This window comes from Camelus bactrianus, chromosome 17, assembly GCF_048773025.1.
Source record: "Camelus bactrianus isolate YW-2024 breed Bactrian camel chromosome 17, ASM4877302v1, whole genome shotgun sequence".
In the NCBI taxonomy this organism is placed as follows: Eukaryota; Metazoa; Chordata; class Mammalia; order Artiodactyla; family Camelidae; genus Camelus; species Camelus bactrianus.
In genome coordinates, this window is record NC_133555.1 from 26,413,177 (window position 1) to 26,428,618 (window position 15,442).

General features: G+C 40.5%; 1 long non-coding RNA gene across 10 annotated transcripts in view; it reads right to left on the bottom strand.

Moving 5' to 3' along the window:
• Positions 1-15,442, bottom strand: part of LOC105079549 (uncharacterized) — a 575,211-nt gene that overhangs the window by 202,120 nt on the left and 357,649 nt on the right. For all 10 annotated transcript variants that reach the window (XR_012499938.1, XR_012499937.1, XR_012499944.1 and 7 more), the window contains one exon: positions 14,617-14,681. This is a non-coding gene — a long non-coding RNA (uncharacterized LOC105079549). The remainder of the gene's footprint in view (positions 1-14,616; positions 14,682-15,442) is intronic.

A 15,442-nucleotide genomic window follows, 5' to 3' on the forward strand; every position in this document is an offset into this window, starting at 1 on the left:
AGATACTCAAGAAAAAGTTCATGAATAAATGAAGTAAATCAAGTAGACTGTCTACCCAGGAAATCATTCCCTTTCTGGTGAGGGATACTGTTTGCATCTATAAAGTCAAATTTCTCCCAGTCAGTTCCAGTTACTACCAAGTTGCTCAGTCAGTCATTGTAACCAATCTTTCAAGTGTTTACCTAATTTTCTGCAGGACTTTCTCTTTTAAAAAAAAATTAGCATTTCCAGGCTTACACATTCCATAAAGTTATAGTATACTATGTAAAGTTTGAGTTATTTGTTTCAAAACACTTCTTTCAAGTCTAATCTCTTTAAAATATTGCAATACTATTTCTTTACCTTCTTTCTTCCAGGTAAAAGTAATACAGAAAGGCTTTTTATCTGAATAGCACAGTGAAGGAAGGAATGAGGGAGACGAGAGAGGAGATATAGGAATGAAGAGAGAGGAGATATAGGAATGAAGGGATGGCTCTCGTATAAGGCAAATCAGACCCAACTAGCGCATATGCATAAACTGTGGCATTTGTCTATCAGCGGTGATTGTGGATTATGGTCCCATTCTATTAGCCTTTTAGGGATTTTGCCTTTGCTAAGCCTCAGACAACAGCATGCAAATGTGAGTGCGGAAAAGGGAATTCTTACTAACAAAGCTTGTTTGATAAGTTCTTCTTATGCCAGTTTGAAACTATCTCTTTAGTCTGCATCTGCAGCAGCAGCTGGGAGCAATACTTCCTTCAAATTATCACAAGATTTAATGGTATAATGTGATCCCACGGCAAGCAGAATTAGTTACAGCAAGAGAAAAGTGATAAAAAAGAGAACAAACCAGTTCTAATGTATTATAATTGTACCGATTTTTTACTTTATGAATGTTGTATGAAAATACACGTACTTGCATGTTGTTTGTACAGATAGAGTTCATTTTTATGTAATTCATTTTATATATTATATATGACTGTACAATGAAACTCATGGATATCGTGTATTTCAGAGATGGGTGTATTTTACATTTACTCTTTGTTGGACTGTAAGCTGCTTTTCCTGGGGAAACTTTTCTTGTCATTAATATAATAGATCTTGTTTTTAAATATTTTAAGGAAACTTAAAAATTTTGGCTTAGCTGAAGATAGAAAATCTCCAGGGGTTCCAAGTTTTAATTTCATAAAATGTTTAAAATGTCTTAAGTAAATCAGATAGCATTTTCCCAAACAAGCATTAGGAGATTCTTTGCCATGCCCATCAGAGCATGTCACCAGTCTGTTCCAATACCCTTATTCCTGACTTAAGCACTGTTAATCCTTTACATCTTTCTTCTGAAGAGCTTTAAATTATACTTTTAAGTAGGGCTTATTATGATGAATTTCAAGTACATAAATTAGTGTTTATAGATTTTAAAGGTCTCCTGTAATGTAGTTGCTTATGCATGCAGCTAATGGCCAAATAGTGTGTGCTGAACACTGGAATACTGTGTTTTGCAAGTTAGACTTAAGCAGAGCGTACCAGGCAAATATATTTAGAGAGTTTTTTTTTTTCCCCCTCAAACCAATGCACTGATCTCAGAAAACCACATGGTTCAGGGTATGACCCTAGCTGTCCACAGATAAAACTTTGAGTGATGGCAGCTAATATAATTTGTAAACTTAAATGTTTAAAAACTATAAACCACATCCTCTGCTTCCCCAACCTTGCCGTCATCCCCCTTCCCAAAGATCACTCCCTTCCTGTGTATCATAAAAAGCAAGCCAGTATAGTATGTCTTCCTTTCAAACACATGTTTCAACTTGTGAAGTTGTGACCTGCTTCTGGGGTTGTCTTGCCTGTAACTCATTAAAGGTAACTTGCAGACCTATCTTAAGGTCTCAGTAGGGCTATTCTGATACTTCGTGGCTTTTTTAAAAGTCAGAAGTTGAACAATTAAGTGTACACAGGTTAGGACCACACGTTATGAATCAGACAGCTCTTTCACTCAAACCCGTTTCGTATTTCCTAGCTGTGTGCTGCTCAGAGAGTTATAGAACCTCTCTGTGCCTCAGTTTCCATGTAAATAGGACAGTGACAGTAACAGTGCTTTTGGCTTCAGATTACTGGAATGGTTCAATAAAAAAATTTACATAGGCTTTTAGCACAATGTCTGGCATAGTTAAGATCTCAAAAAACTTCAGCTGCTGCGGCCTGCCGCGGTTATTACTAGGAACTTTGTAGTGCAGTGAATTAGCGCCTGTTAATTTTCTCTAGTACTAGTTTAGCATGCTGAGGTAACAGAACCTGGCACAGAGGAAGACCGCCAAATACCTCCCTATGTTCACATAGCAGATTCTGGTTAGCAGCTTTGCTCTAACCTGAATGCATTCTGTGTCCTCTGAGGCTCTGCAAGCAAAATGCAGTCACAATATTTCATCAGCCAGCCTTCTTGGTTGCAATCAAAAATAAAACAAAACAAAACAAAATAAAAAGCAGACTCTGGCTGACAGAAGTACAATAGGAATTTATCGAAAGGATGTTGGGAAACTCATGGAGAATCGTGGGGGAAGGTCTGAAGAACTAGTCTCAGAATGAAGGTAAGCCGGGCAGGCGGGACCCAGGCTCACATCACACCTCAGGGCCCGCTGGCAGGGGCACACTGACGTTAACCTCCAGGCTGCTTCCCTGGCTCATGGACAGCCCCAGACTCTGGGCGACAGCCAGGCTGCCCTGGAAATTGGCTATTGCTGATACCAGCAAGACTCCATCCCTGTTCATCATTTCTTACGGCTTTAGTTAACCTACATCGTGGGTTCTGCTCTTCTTCTGGCATACCACACAACCAGTGAATGCACGATCATAAAACACACAAGCCACTCAACTACTCCCACACAATCCAAACCTTCAGCAACTCATGTGACCAGCAGTGACTGGCCAGCTGCACTTCTAAGGGGCCATGGCATTCCTGGATTACTTGAAAACTCCAGGGTACGAAGGTGCTTCTTAACCCAGTAAGGACAGAGGAAAAAGTTTAAACATCCTAAACTTCTCAAATAACTTCTTACCTTATTCTTGTTTGTTTTGTTTTGAGAGAGGGACATAAAACAGGCAGTTTCATGGACAACCCTGGTAAGTCCAGGAAGAGTCTTGGGGTCTAATAGACATTTAATTTTTCTGTGTTTTATTTTTGCCCTTTATGAAACTATAATATTTAAACCAGGCTTCCAAAAATATGCTTCTGATGCAACGAGTAAATTTTTTTCTTAATTTGCCTATTTAGAGAGTGACAGGCATCACCTAGATGCTATGCTGAGTTTGACAATTCCAGCGACTGTCACTGGCTTTCTTTATTGAAAATAATCAATGGCTTTGATAGATAGAAAGGGGAGGCTGCAGTGGCATATTTTGATGTATCTTGACAGCATGGTCCAGAGTGGTTGTCCCTGACAGATTCTGCCCTTTGATTTTTTTTTTTCCCTACCCAAGACCCTAGGGAAAGTTCTTAGGGCCTTTAATACTGAAACTCTCCAAACATAAGGGGCAATGGATATCTAGAACTTGCCTGATTTTCATCCACTGATGAATTTTATATTTTAACTCTTCATTTTAGCCTGCTATAGTTTCAGTAGAGCCTTAAAATTTGGAAAGATTCCTTTGGACTTGGGTCCCTGCTTCCCGGGCAACAAGAAAACACATGGGTTGACAATTATGTCACAGCTACACTTTACTCTGGGTTCTCTTATAGGATTCCAAGAGATCTTAAACTTTATTAATAGATACTATAAATTACTAAAGTTCTCTGATCATAATAGTTACAGGACAAAGGGCATTTTCATCACAATTCATTACATATACCCAGAATTTCCATCACTCTTGCTGCCTAAACAAACACAAACATTATTTACGAGAACCTGCTCGTATATGAAAGACTTTTCTTTCGAGAGAGAAAGATGAAAGTCACACTTGCATCTTGCCCACAGGTGAGCTGCTCTCTCTCCTCATGGCAGATAATAGTCTGTTGTACTAAATAATCTGAAATACCATTTTGTTAATAGGCAATTAGAATGTGTAGCTAATGGGCCTCCTAAGACTTTAAGCTAAAACTACATGTTGTCATTTAGAAGATTCTCTTGGCTCTGGCAGCTGCCAATCCAGGGGGAAGATCCTGAAACCAGATCCATGACAGGGACAACTTCAAGGACTCCAACTACCGTCCTGACTGGGTTAGCCTGGATGCTAGGTGAGACCTAGGGACCCTCACGCTTTGGCAGGAACTCCTGCTTCTTTGAGCTATGACCATGGATGCAAGTCAATACAAAATACAAAACCAAAACCAAGCCAAATACGAAATACAAAACCACGGTCCCAAGACCATGGTCATCGCTTCTAGCCTTTGTGAGGGGGTTATCGCCCAGCTGGGTTGATGGAGTACCTCAGCTTCCTTGCTTAACGCCTCCTGACAACTTGCCTGACGTCTCAAAGAGTTTCTTAAGATATTCTTAAACCTTTGGCATCCCTTCCTGCCCTGGGCCTCATGAATAAAACATTTATCCAGTCAGCAGCTTTGGCAGAAAGGAGAAGCCAAGTTCCATCCATCAATGTCAAGCGCTGAATTACCCAGTGGTTGCGGATCCTTTAATAACTCTGCTTCTTTATGACGATGTTGGTAAATAGTCCCACACCGCCAGCAACTGGCTTCTTGGTAAGCCTTCCTTGTCTAGCCTGGTAACATACCACCACGATGTAAAAGCGATGAGTGGCCATGGTGATCCCGATGGCCTCGGGCTTCCGTCTGAGCTCTGCACTGGAGTCCTAGGGCTGCCATAACAAAGCACTACAGAGGACTACACGCCAAGTAGCTTAGCAACAGAAACGCATCTCCTCCAGCTCTAGTGGCTGGAAGTCTGAGATCAAGGCACTGGCAGGGCTGGTTCCTCCTGAGAACTGTGAGGGAGAATCTCTTCCCCATCCTTGCCTCAGCTTTGGTAGTTTCCCAGTAATCCTTGACAGTCCTTGGCTTATAGAAGCCTCACCCCGATCTCTGCCTTCATCTTCACGTGGCATTTTTCCCTGTGTGTGCCTTCCAAACTTCCCCTTATAAGGTCACCAGTCATACTGGGTTAGGACCCACCATACTTCAGTATGACCTCAACCTTACTAATTATATCTACAATGATATGATCTCCAAATAAGGTCACATTCTGAGGTACTGGGGCTAGAGCTTCAGCACATAAATTTTGGGAGGACACAAACTCAACCTCTAACACAATCTTTACACCTTTTCCAAAGCCTTTCTTTTTTCCCCCCAACATGCATTAATGTTGGTTGCATGAAGACCAACCAAACCTACTCATAAAAGACTAATAATGATTTGTTTTCCTTAAATGGGCCAAATACAACCTGGGCTTCTTATACAATCTGGTTCACTTACCATAAGAATCAATTTACCGGTATGCTGTTTTGTGAGGCTAACAAGTAAAGCAATTTTGGTTAAGTAAAGTCAATGCTATTGGCATTTTATGAGTAGGTGATTCTTGATTACTCCAAATTAAGAACAAAGGAAAAGGAAGTCAAACAAAGGTTGATCATGCAGGCTTTCAAAACTCCATATTTGAATATGCATAAAATGCAATTTTTTCTCAGATTTCTACAGAATTACGTAAAACTTAAAAGCTGCCAGGATTGGGGTTGGAGTAATGAAAGGGGAAGCACTAACTTATTAAATGAAAAGTCACAGGACCCATAAAATGAGTGATAATCCCGGAGGGCTTTACTAGTTACTAAACCAAGACAGCACCGCATTTTCAGATTTCTTTATGCACCAGGTCCCCGCTAAATACTCAGAAACATATGAAAAGAAAATGTGTCCTCATTTTGCACAGAGACTCCATCTTGATCCTAAAGAATAAAGTTGATTCATGGTGAAGACGGTTCCACTCAACACGTTCTCATTTTATATTACCTCTGGGAAAAAAAAATTTCCTAGTTTATCTAGAATAAAGCAGACTTCTGCTAGTCTCTTCCATGACATCAATCTCAGTATATATGTGGATATTTTCCACATATCCACAAAGCAAATATATGTGGTGAGGACATCACTACAAATTTGATATCCTTTATCGTGAGCTTCCGTTACAAATGCAAAGACAACAGAACTCAGTCCAATAAAAGAATGAATTGAACTGAGGGGGAAAAAATCTTAGCGTTGTGTAGACAAAGTAACCGGTACAGAGTTCATTTCTCTTGGCGGTGTGTTGCCTCTGTTTATATGCAGCCAGGAGCTTCCTCATTATTCACACCCTGCAATTCTCAGGCAATGAGCAGCTCTCTCCCTCCTCCTTCACTCATTCTCTTATACACACTTACACACACACACACAGAGCCATAGGCTTTTCCTATGAAGAATAACCAAAACCAAACTGCTTTGACTAACCTTTCCTTCTGTCATTTTCTCCTCATTCCAACAAAGCTACTAGGGAAACATAACAACAGAATTCTTTCCTATGCCTGTCTGCCCTGGACCCTACTAATGAAACATCTTAACAATGTGTACGATTGTTCATTCTTCCCTGAAGACTCACCAGCCGAAGTCAGCTTGTCAACATGGCTAGAGCCTCTCTGGAGTCCCTGGTACCTCCCCCTCACCCAAAGTGCTCTCAGTCTAAGTATTTAGAGAAAACTTTCCTGTGGTTGCTTTTGTTACAGTCTCTTAAGAAGAAAAGAATCATCTCCTTAAATAACATTCGGTTTTAGTTTCAAGAAACACTCTTTCAGGTACGTTTGATTAACTCTCACTGGTTGAAAATCGTATTTGATACAGACGATAGTTGTATGCCTAAATACAAAAGATGCATATGGCTATTGGAAACATATAACATAGAAGGCAGTACAGTCCATCTGTTACTTGTAAAGATGTTCCTTGCCTTTCTTTTGCATGCTTTGTTGTTAGATTCAAACCACGCATCTGGGAAGCCAAAGGGAAAAATGACTAAGAATAATCTTCACAGAACACTCAGGGACTATTTTCTTGCTCCGTTGGGATCATTTTCAGGTAATTTTCCTGATAAGTGGGGAACTTTCTCAGAAGACCTTCCAGTTTGCACTGTCTCCAACACTGTGACATTTTTATGTACCTGTTTTAATGCATCATTAATTTTATTACCACTCGATTTCCTCAGGAAGCAACAGTTGCAGCCCCAGTTCTCAGAGTGTCCTGCTGAAAATAAGTATTTAACTGTTAAAGCCCTATTTTCCAAGGGTTGCTCTTGTTGGTCTGCAGGAGACAGATGCAATAAGAATTTTGCTAAGTCTTGTTACCAGTCCAACTGCACGTTGCCTCCCCTTCTCCAAGACCTGGACCAGGGTTTCCGGAGATCACCGAGTTCTAAATACAGGCCATTAGCTGGTGTCATTGTGAGCTACAGCCTGTCACGTGTACCAGAGGGGAATGAGTTCTTGTGAATTCACAGAGGTCAGCCTAGGAGGAAGGGTGAACTCCTCCCAGGTTCAAAGGCCCTGATGCCCTGAACTTGGAAGGCGTATTCAGCCAAGCGGGGCACTTGAAGCTCGGCTCAGAGAACAGGAAATACCTCAAAAACAGACACCGACCTCCCTAGAGAGGCTTCCATAGGTGTGAATTGAGAAGAAATGTTGCATATCAAGATAATAAGTATGAGCCCAGAGAAGCCTCTGTAGCTCACTGTTAACCCCAGTCAGACAGAAGATGTCAGGTCCCTGAAACCCAAGTATCTCCAGGAAGAACTACATGTTCTCTTTCCAGCTTCATCCTGAGACCAGGGCGAAGAGCCCCACTGTCACAGTGGAGAAAGTGTTATCAAACAAACTAGAAGAGAGCCCAGATGCAAGCACAAGAAGCGTCCTGGTGACCTGGGGTAGTGACTCGGGGAAAGGAATGTCACCCTCTCAGTCACCATCACGCCACTGCAGCCCCCAAAGTTCCATACATGAAGACAGGCTACAGAAAAGCCTGGTTCTTTCCCCGTCAGTGGCTTTGCTCATGCTGTTCCTGGTGCCAAACACTACTTTTCTGGCTTTCACAAGGTTGGCTCCTTCTCATGTGTGAGATTTCAGCTCAAATGCCAGCTCCTTAAAAAAGGCCTTTCTTCACTATCCTATTATAGTAACTTATCTCTCCTATTGCCTGTCCCAGCAACCCTGTTCTCATCCTTCACTGATGTTATCACATCCTCTGCTTGTCTTATTTATAATCTGCTTCCCCACTGGACCACATGCCCCTGAGGGCACAGACTGTCTTGACTTCACAGAACAATTCCTGGTGACTATTCTACTAGGTGGCCAAGAAAGGCTGGCTGACTGAACGTGTTCTGGAGCAGCACGGCCCAACAGAACGTTCCGCAGGGACGGAAATGAGTTCTACGATGTTCTGTCCAATATGGTGGCCTCCACCCATGCGTGGCCACTGAGGACTTGAAATGTGGCTATTGCTAATGAGGCACTAAATTTCTAATTTAACCTATTCTTAACTAGTTTATGTTTAAATTTAAACAGCCACGTGTGGCTATTAGCTGTCACGCTGGAGAGTGCAGCTTTAGGACAAACCCCTCAGTCCACCAGAGTATACGTAACCGTCTCCAGGAGCTAACTTGACTGAAAAAGGAGGAGCCACCCCGAGCCTGAGTTTGGTATTTTGGTGAGCTGCTCAGCCATGCCCACACAGCCTGGAAATCGCCATGATTAACTTTCCTAACACTTTTCCTGGGTATAGAAAATGATACATGCTACAAACACAGATAATTTGGATAGAACTTCCAATAAAATCAGTTAATATTTTTTCCGATTCATTTTGTTGATGAATTCCGTCAACATGCAAAACTCAAACATCCTTAAAAAGAATAAAAAAAAAAAAAAAGGAAAGCAGTAACTTAAGCTAATTTCCAAGCATCTGTTTAACCAAAATAACAAAATGAACCAGAATAGGTGTCTTATTGATTCAAAGGGCTGTGGCTTTTGAGGGCAGAGGCTGTGTCTCTTAGTTCTACGCTGTGGTCACCTCCAGGGCCGGACACAGTGCCGGCATGGAGAAGGCACCCAGGACGTAGTTTCCTGAATGCATAAATAAATAAATCCCATTGAATCATTCTGTCCAGCTACTCGGGCTTATTTATTTTTCTCATTTTTTCTATTCACTGTATTAATTTTCTCAGCTGAAACTAGAAAAGGATGGATGGGGAAAGGCAGGTTGAAGAATAAAAGGATTTTTTTTTTTAGCCACGTATTCAAGTTTCTCAGGTAGCATGGCCCAAGCAATGGATGGGTCAGTTTTAAGAGACTAAGAGAGCACAGGTCCAGGGTCTCACCCTGTCCAAGCACCACGGGGGCTGGAGTGAGAGCACAGGAGGGTCCTCTGGGCAACATTACTTTCACCCAGCTACCAGCCAGAACAGACCACTGGCTTCTTCTCCAAACCATGCCATGGGGATCCCGAGGAAGGAAGAAACAGAATAAGACCTAACTGGCAACAAGAAACCAAGCATGTTCTCCATCAACCTGATCAGAACTCCATCATGCTTGAGGTTTGTGCTTCTCCCTCACACAGCACACAGACCCCACCACCGCTTCTCTCTCCTGAAGCAGAGAGTCCCAGGACTTTTCTCTTTCCTTTGGGTTCCTATCTTCCAGTGAGAGCCAGACAAATAGTTTGTTCTTCTAATTTGAAAGTGACAGCTCCAGCAAATAATTTCCACAAGAATTAACAATCACCCTTTTCATTTATCTCTCCCTTCCCCAACTTCTTCTCCTTCCCTCCCTCGCTTCTCTCTGATACAGTGGATCACAGTCAGAATTTTCTCTTCTTGATCTAGTTAGAAAAACAGTCCCACTGCCTCCATATTGACAGCAGCTGCAGCTGGACCGCCCCAGGCCAGAAACTCTTTGAAACAAACAAACAAAAATCCTGCCTCTCCCCACCTCCCTACCGGAGCCTGTCGCCTGCCTCTCAACTGGAAATCTGACCCACGGGCATTTACATCACGCGGTTTGTTTTTAGAAGTTATAGCAAACGGCAAAAGTAAGCGTGGTTCTCTGGCTACAGGGCAGATTTCCCAGTGCCTCATTTGTTAGGGATGACATTTCTGTTAATGCCCTTGTATTAAAACTGCAGGCCCGTATTTTAATTTTGCCATAATACCACATGATGGCACTTAGTGAGAGAGAGCCATCGAGAACCATTACTGAAAAAAACATTATGTGACTAAATTATATACTGACTGTTGGTCAGTGTTTCAAAATATTTTCATTAAGAGTCTGTCATCAAAAAAAGGGGTGGGTGGGGAGAAAAAGGAACAAATGGCCCTTCAGAGTAGGAACTCCTGAAAAAGAGAGAGTAACAATGCATTTGTTCTCATACTGCATTTATCACCCATTCCATTATGCACCACATCTTTTTTTTTTCAAATAGGTTTGATATGAAATTTCTCATTTTACTGGGTCAGATATTATTATGTACCAACCAATTCAGAAACCTACTGTGCCTGGGAAGCATGTTTGGGAAAATAGGTGTGAACACTGAGGCTCTCCTTCTGCTAAATGACAAACTTAAACAAAGCATGAAGAAAGTTGTGATCCAATCTGTTTGATAGTCATGATGGGGTGTCAGAGCATTTGTGACACCTGTTAAGGTTCAGGGCGAGCTGCCCCAAAATGTACCTCGATGGCATATTGATTATTTTAAATTAGAGTTATTTAAGAAATGGCCAGCGCAAGAGGGACACTCTGACCGTCCTTTCTGTCCCTGAAAGCAGGAAGGAAATCTCTCGTGTGAAAAGTGTACTCCCTGAATCTGGAGGCAAAAGTACACCCTTATCTACGGAGAGAGGGAATTCGAGAAGCCAGTATAAACAAAACCTGTTACTTCTTTAATGTACTACCCCAAGCCCATACTGTGTTTACATTCCTCACTAATTATGCATCCAAAACCCGAGTTTCTTTGCCCTGTCAATTCCTCCTAAATCTATTGTTTCCTTGTCTAAAAAGTATAAAAGCTGCCTATGTGGGTCACTTCTTAGGTCTCATTTCTATGAGATGTCTGTGTGCACAATTAATATGTGTTTCTTTTTCTCCTGTTAATCGGTCTCCTGTAGCTCACACAACAACTCTAGGAGTGTACGGGGGCAGGGGGATTTCCTCCTCCTCGACACACCACAACCAGGAAGACACTGATCTTCCCTGTGACAAGACAGCAGCGAGAAGATCACCAGCAGAAATTCCTTGCCTGTTTTTATGGCTAATCACCAACAGAAGAAGAAGATAAAACATGCCAGCCTGCAGTCATATACAAGGCACTCATTTATAGAAAACCGTATGCAGAAGAAACGTACATCTTAACATTCTGACTTTGGAGAAGACAGTGTAGGCATCGCAGGAAAACGCAGCAAACAGCAGAACTCCCTCTCACCCGGTAAGGGCCTTCTCCCATACCACTGACATCACCTTGTCCGAGACTTGGTTGGAATTTTACAACGGGTATTTACAAATCCTCCAGAAGCTTCTTGGATACAAAAGAGAGAGCAATTCTTTGCCTAGCAGAAGGTAGTTCTCTCTCCAATTCTCTGACCCAGCAAAAATTACTGTCAACTATCTGCCCAGTCAAGGGATATTGATTCTCCTGTTGCCGTGGCAACACATGAGTTGTCAGGTCTGTGTGTGTCTTACACTCAATGCCTAATCTGCTCCTCATGGCTTTTGGATTCTGACACTTCCTAAGCCTTAATTAGTTTATTTGATGGGACCCGCACATTTTATTTTTATACTAAGCAGCTATTGAAAACACAGTCACCCAGAGAACAGATCACAGAGGTAAAAATCGGTGTGCTGTCAGGCCGACCAGAGATGACAAAGAGCGAGAATAAAGTGGGAGGCATGGGCTCTGCTCGCTGCGCCTCAGATACTGGGGAAAATCAAAACAGTTTTTGCCATCTGTCATATAGCAGAGTGAGAAAATTACGGAGCTGTTCGTTTCGACATTTGAAGAACATTCTGCCACTGTGATTAGATCACAATAATACTGCCTAGTCACTAAAGGTTTGGATCAATGCTTTTTAATATTTTTTCTTCTCAATCTCTGTCTTAACTTATTTTGCAGTGGGAATGTCTGCTAAGTGATTCACTTAGAGATAAATGTCTCACACAGGTAAAGCACTGAGGATGGGAATCACAGTACAGCTGATAACTTAAGTTCAGAAAGTTAATAACAAAAGAAAGCAAGGAAAAACGTTTCATAAAGGATTACTGTCCAGAACAAAGAGTTTCTCTAGCGAAGAAATTCTCAAAGTGTGGTCCACAGAACCCGTAAATGTGGGGAAGGCCTGGGGTGCAAAGGGCCTTAATTTAGGGAAACCAGCAGGTCAACGTTATTGTTATGATAAACCTGAGATATTATCGCCTCTTTTCACTCTTAACCTATACACTGGTAGTGCAAAAGTCATCATGGTAAAACTGCTAAGTGCCTTAGCACAAATCCAAGCAATCTCTGTCTGTCTCTCCCTCTCTCATGCACATGCAGAAGGAAGAAAAAGAGAAAAGAAGAGGAGGAGGAGGTTACATTTTAAAGTGTCCCTGATGAGAGAGTTTAAAAAAATTAACTCTATTAAATCACGGCCCTTGAGTAGGACACCTTTTTAATATTCTGTATGACAAAGTGGAAAAGTGGAAAATTGCATAAAAGCCTTTTGTTATCACTGAAGTAGGATGGTTGTCTCAGGGAAAAGCATTTGCATGATTGAGTGGAGAGCTGAACTAAGCACTTTTTTAGTGGAATACAATTTTTATTGGAAAGAACAATGTATAAGCAATGGTATTATTGACACTTGAGTATTTGGCAGATTTTTCTAAATTAGAGAAAAATCTGTTATTTCAACAGAACAACTCGGAGTCTATGTTGCCAGTAATAAAATGGGAGCTTTTAAGCAAAATTTAGGCTTTTGGAAAAATTACATCTGTGAGCTTAAAAGATTTCCAATACATAAATATTTTTTTTCTAAGTGGTAATACTAATGAATGCAATTTTAAAATACTGTCGATTGAAATGTGTCAATGTTTGGAAGATCTGCACCAATATTTTCCAAATAATCAATGAATGATGCTACAGAATCTTTCTAGGGTAAGAGATCTATTCAAAGTAAAAGATCAATAGATTTTAACATAATAGAACATAAAACACTAATTCTCATGGTTTCAGATTTCATACTGCAACCAGCTTTGGAAAAACTACTTGTCAAGTGTGGGTATATTATCAAAGAAAAATATCCACAATTACCTAAAAGAGGCCATTGAAATATTTATCTCTTTTACAGCTACACGTGTGTGAGACCTGAGGTTTTTTTTTTTTTTTTACATCTCAACCAAAATGAACATATCACAACAAATTGAATGCATAAATAGTAAGAGACACTATCTGTCTTCTATGAAGCCACACATTAAAAAGGTTTGCAAAACTGTAAAACAGTGCCACTCATCTCACTAATTTCTTTTTGTTTTCAAAAATATAGCTATTGTTCATAAAAAAAAATTTTAGTTACTACACAATGGGTTAATTATTTTTAAAATAGGTAAATATATAAACTTAATTTTTTACCTTTAATTTATATTACAGTTAATATGTAAGCAAAGCCCTTTGGAGTCCTCAATAATTTGAAAGTGTAAGGTATATGAGACCATGAAATTTGAGGACCATGATTTCATAAATGATCAAAGGAGGAACTCTCCACAAATCTTGATTCCACAAATCAAGGACAGGGCACACAGGAAGGTAGGTTCTTCCAAATTCATTTCACCATCTAGTAGACAATTAAACAGTTGCTTCTTGACCAGGATCTAACCTCTTATCCTCGGAGAACAGATAACAAAATTACAGAGCAAAGAAAAGACAACCTAAGTTTAGCCCCAGGACACGCTTCTATTTTCTTGGGTAAGACATACTCTTCTCTCTTTTTTTTTTTTTAAATAAGATTTTTGTCTTCTGGGTATTTCCATATTACCCAAGATAAGCAGCAATCCACTTTACACGAACATAGACAAGATGCTTTGGGATCACCCAAGAGTCTATAACACCAAATATTTATAAAGACAGAAAGCAGGACAAGAGGTGATATATTTCACCTTTTAACAAATATCATCCCCAATGCCTATAATAAAAGATTATAGTAACATTCTGCTGCTGATGTGTCTTATGTTATTTAAATAAAACCCACAAATTCCAATACCACTATGGCACGACTAATGGTAGACGACGGGAAAGGATACCATGTTTCCAACAGAGATTGGCATCTTGGACCAACGTAACCATTCCAGATCATCAGATTAAGACCCAGATCACACTAATATTAGAGAAATTTTGAGAAGCAATACATCTAGCAACACTTAGCAGAATTCAATGATTCAAACCTTCAAAAGCATACAATATTATTCCAAAAGCAGAACATTTATCATCCTGGGAATGAGTGAAACCAAGAAAGTTCAAATAAGAACTCCGTTCCCCATGTATGTTTTTCAGAATAAATCAAATAGTGACCACTCTTTAGTATGGACTATTCTGTAGCCTACATCATCCAATCATGGGAGGACTGGGTGCTTGGTTTCTCATCAAGTAAACGTAAGGAAATCTTACTTACTTACCTGAGTCCAAGACCATCCAAGCTCCTTGACCACTGAATCTGCCATGTCATCTTCCTATCACAGAACTGTGAAATATAATAAAAACAATTATCAGCAACCAGCCTGAAACCCTTCTACACTTCTCCCTAAACTGTGCTTCTTTACTTCTGAAATGAGCAGCAGCTTGAGGAAAGGGAGACATGGGGGATGAGACTACATGTAACTCTCAAGAAACTGCCCCCTGGAGCGCACCCTTCCAGGGAGGGCATCAGCTTTTCTTTGCCTTTTTTTGCTCAGGTTCATTTTGTCTTTCACAAGCTACAAACACAGTGATGCTAACTTTATGATAGCAGTGCCAAAGTTGTGTGTGTGTTTTTTTTTTAAAGAATAAATCAATTTTATCATACAAAATTAAGGCTTTTGCATTTTTAAGTTTACTGAGATTAACAGCAGCAGCAACAAAAATCTCTAAAGAATCTTATTTTAACTCCTTTACAAGAAGAATTAAATATTTAGTTTCTTTATCCCCCACCCCTAAAATTAGCAAAGTGGACAGACCGAATGTTGTAGAAAAAAATACTATAAATAACACCAGATCTTAAAAGGAGTATGTCCAAATGTTACTGCTCGGCTTGATGATGTTCATGGCAAGGGAAGGTGTGACTCTAAATCCCTTGGAAGATGTAGCCAGCCCACCTGGCATCTCTAGCCAATCCACCATTTTCAGATTCAACAAAAGCAGAATCATTTTCCCAAGTACAAAACATATTGTCCTGAAACCAGAAGATTGAGCAGCTAATGCATCATCCCATGAGTCTCCTCTGATAAGTCATAAAGAAATAAAATA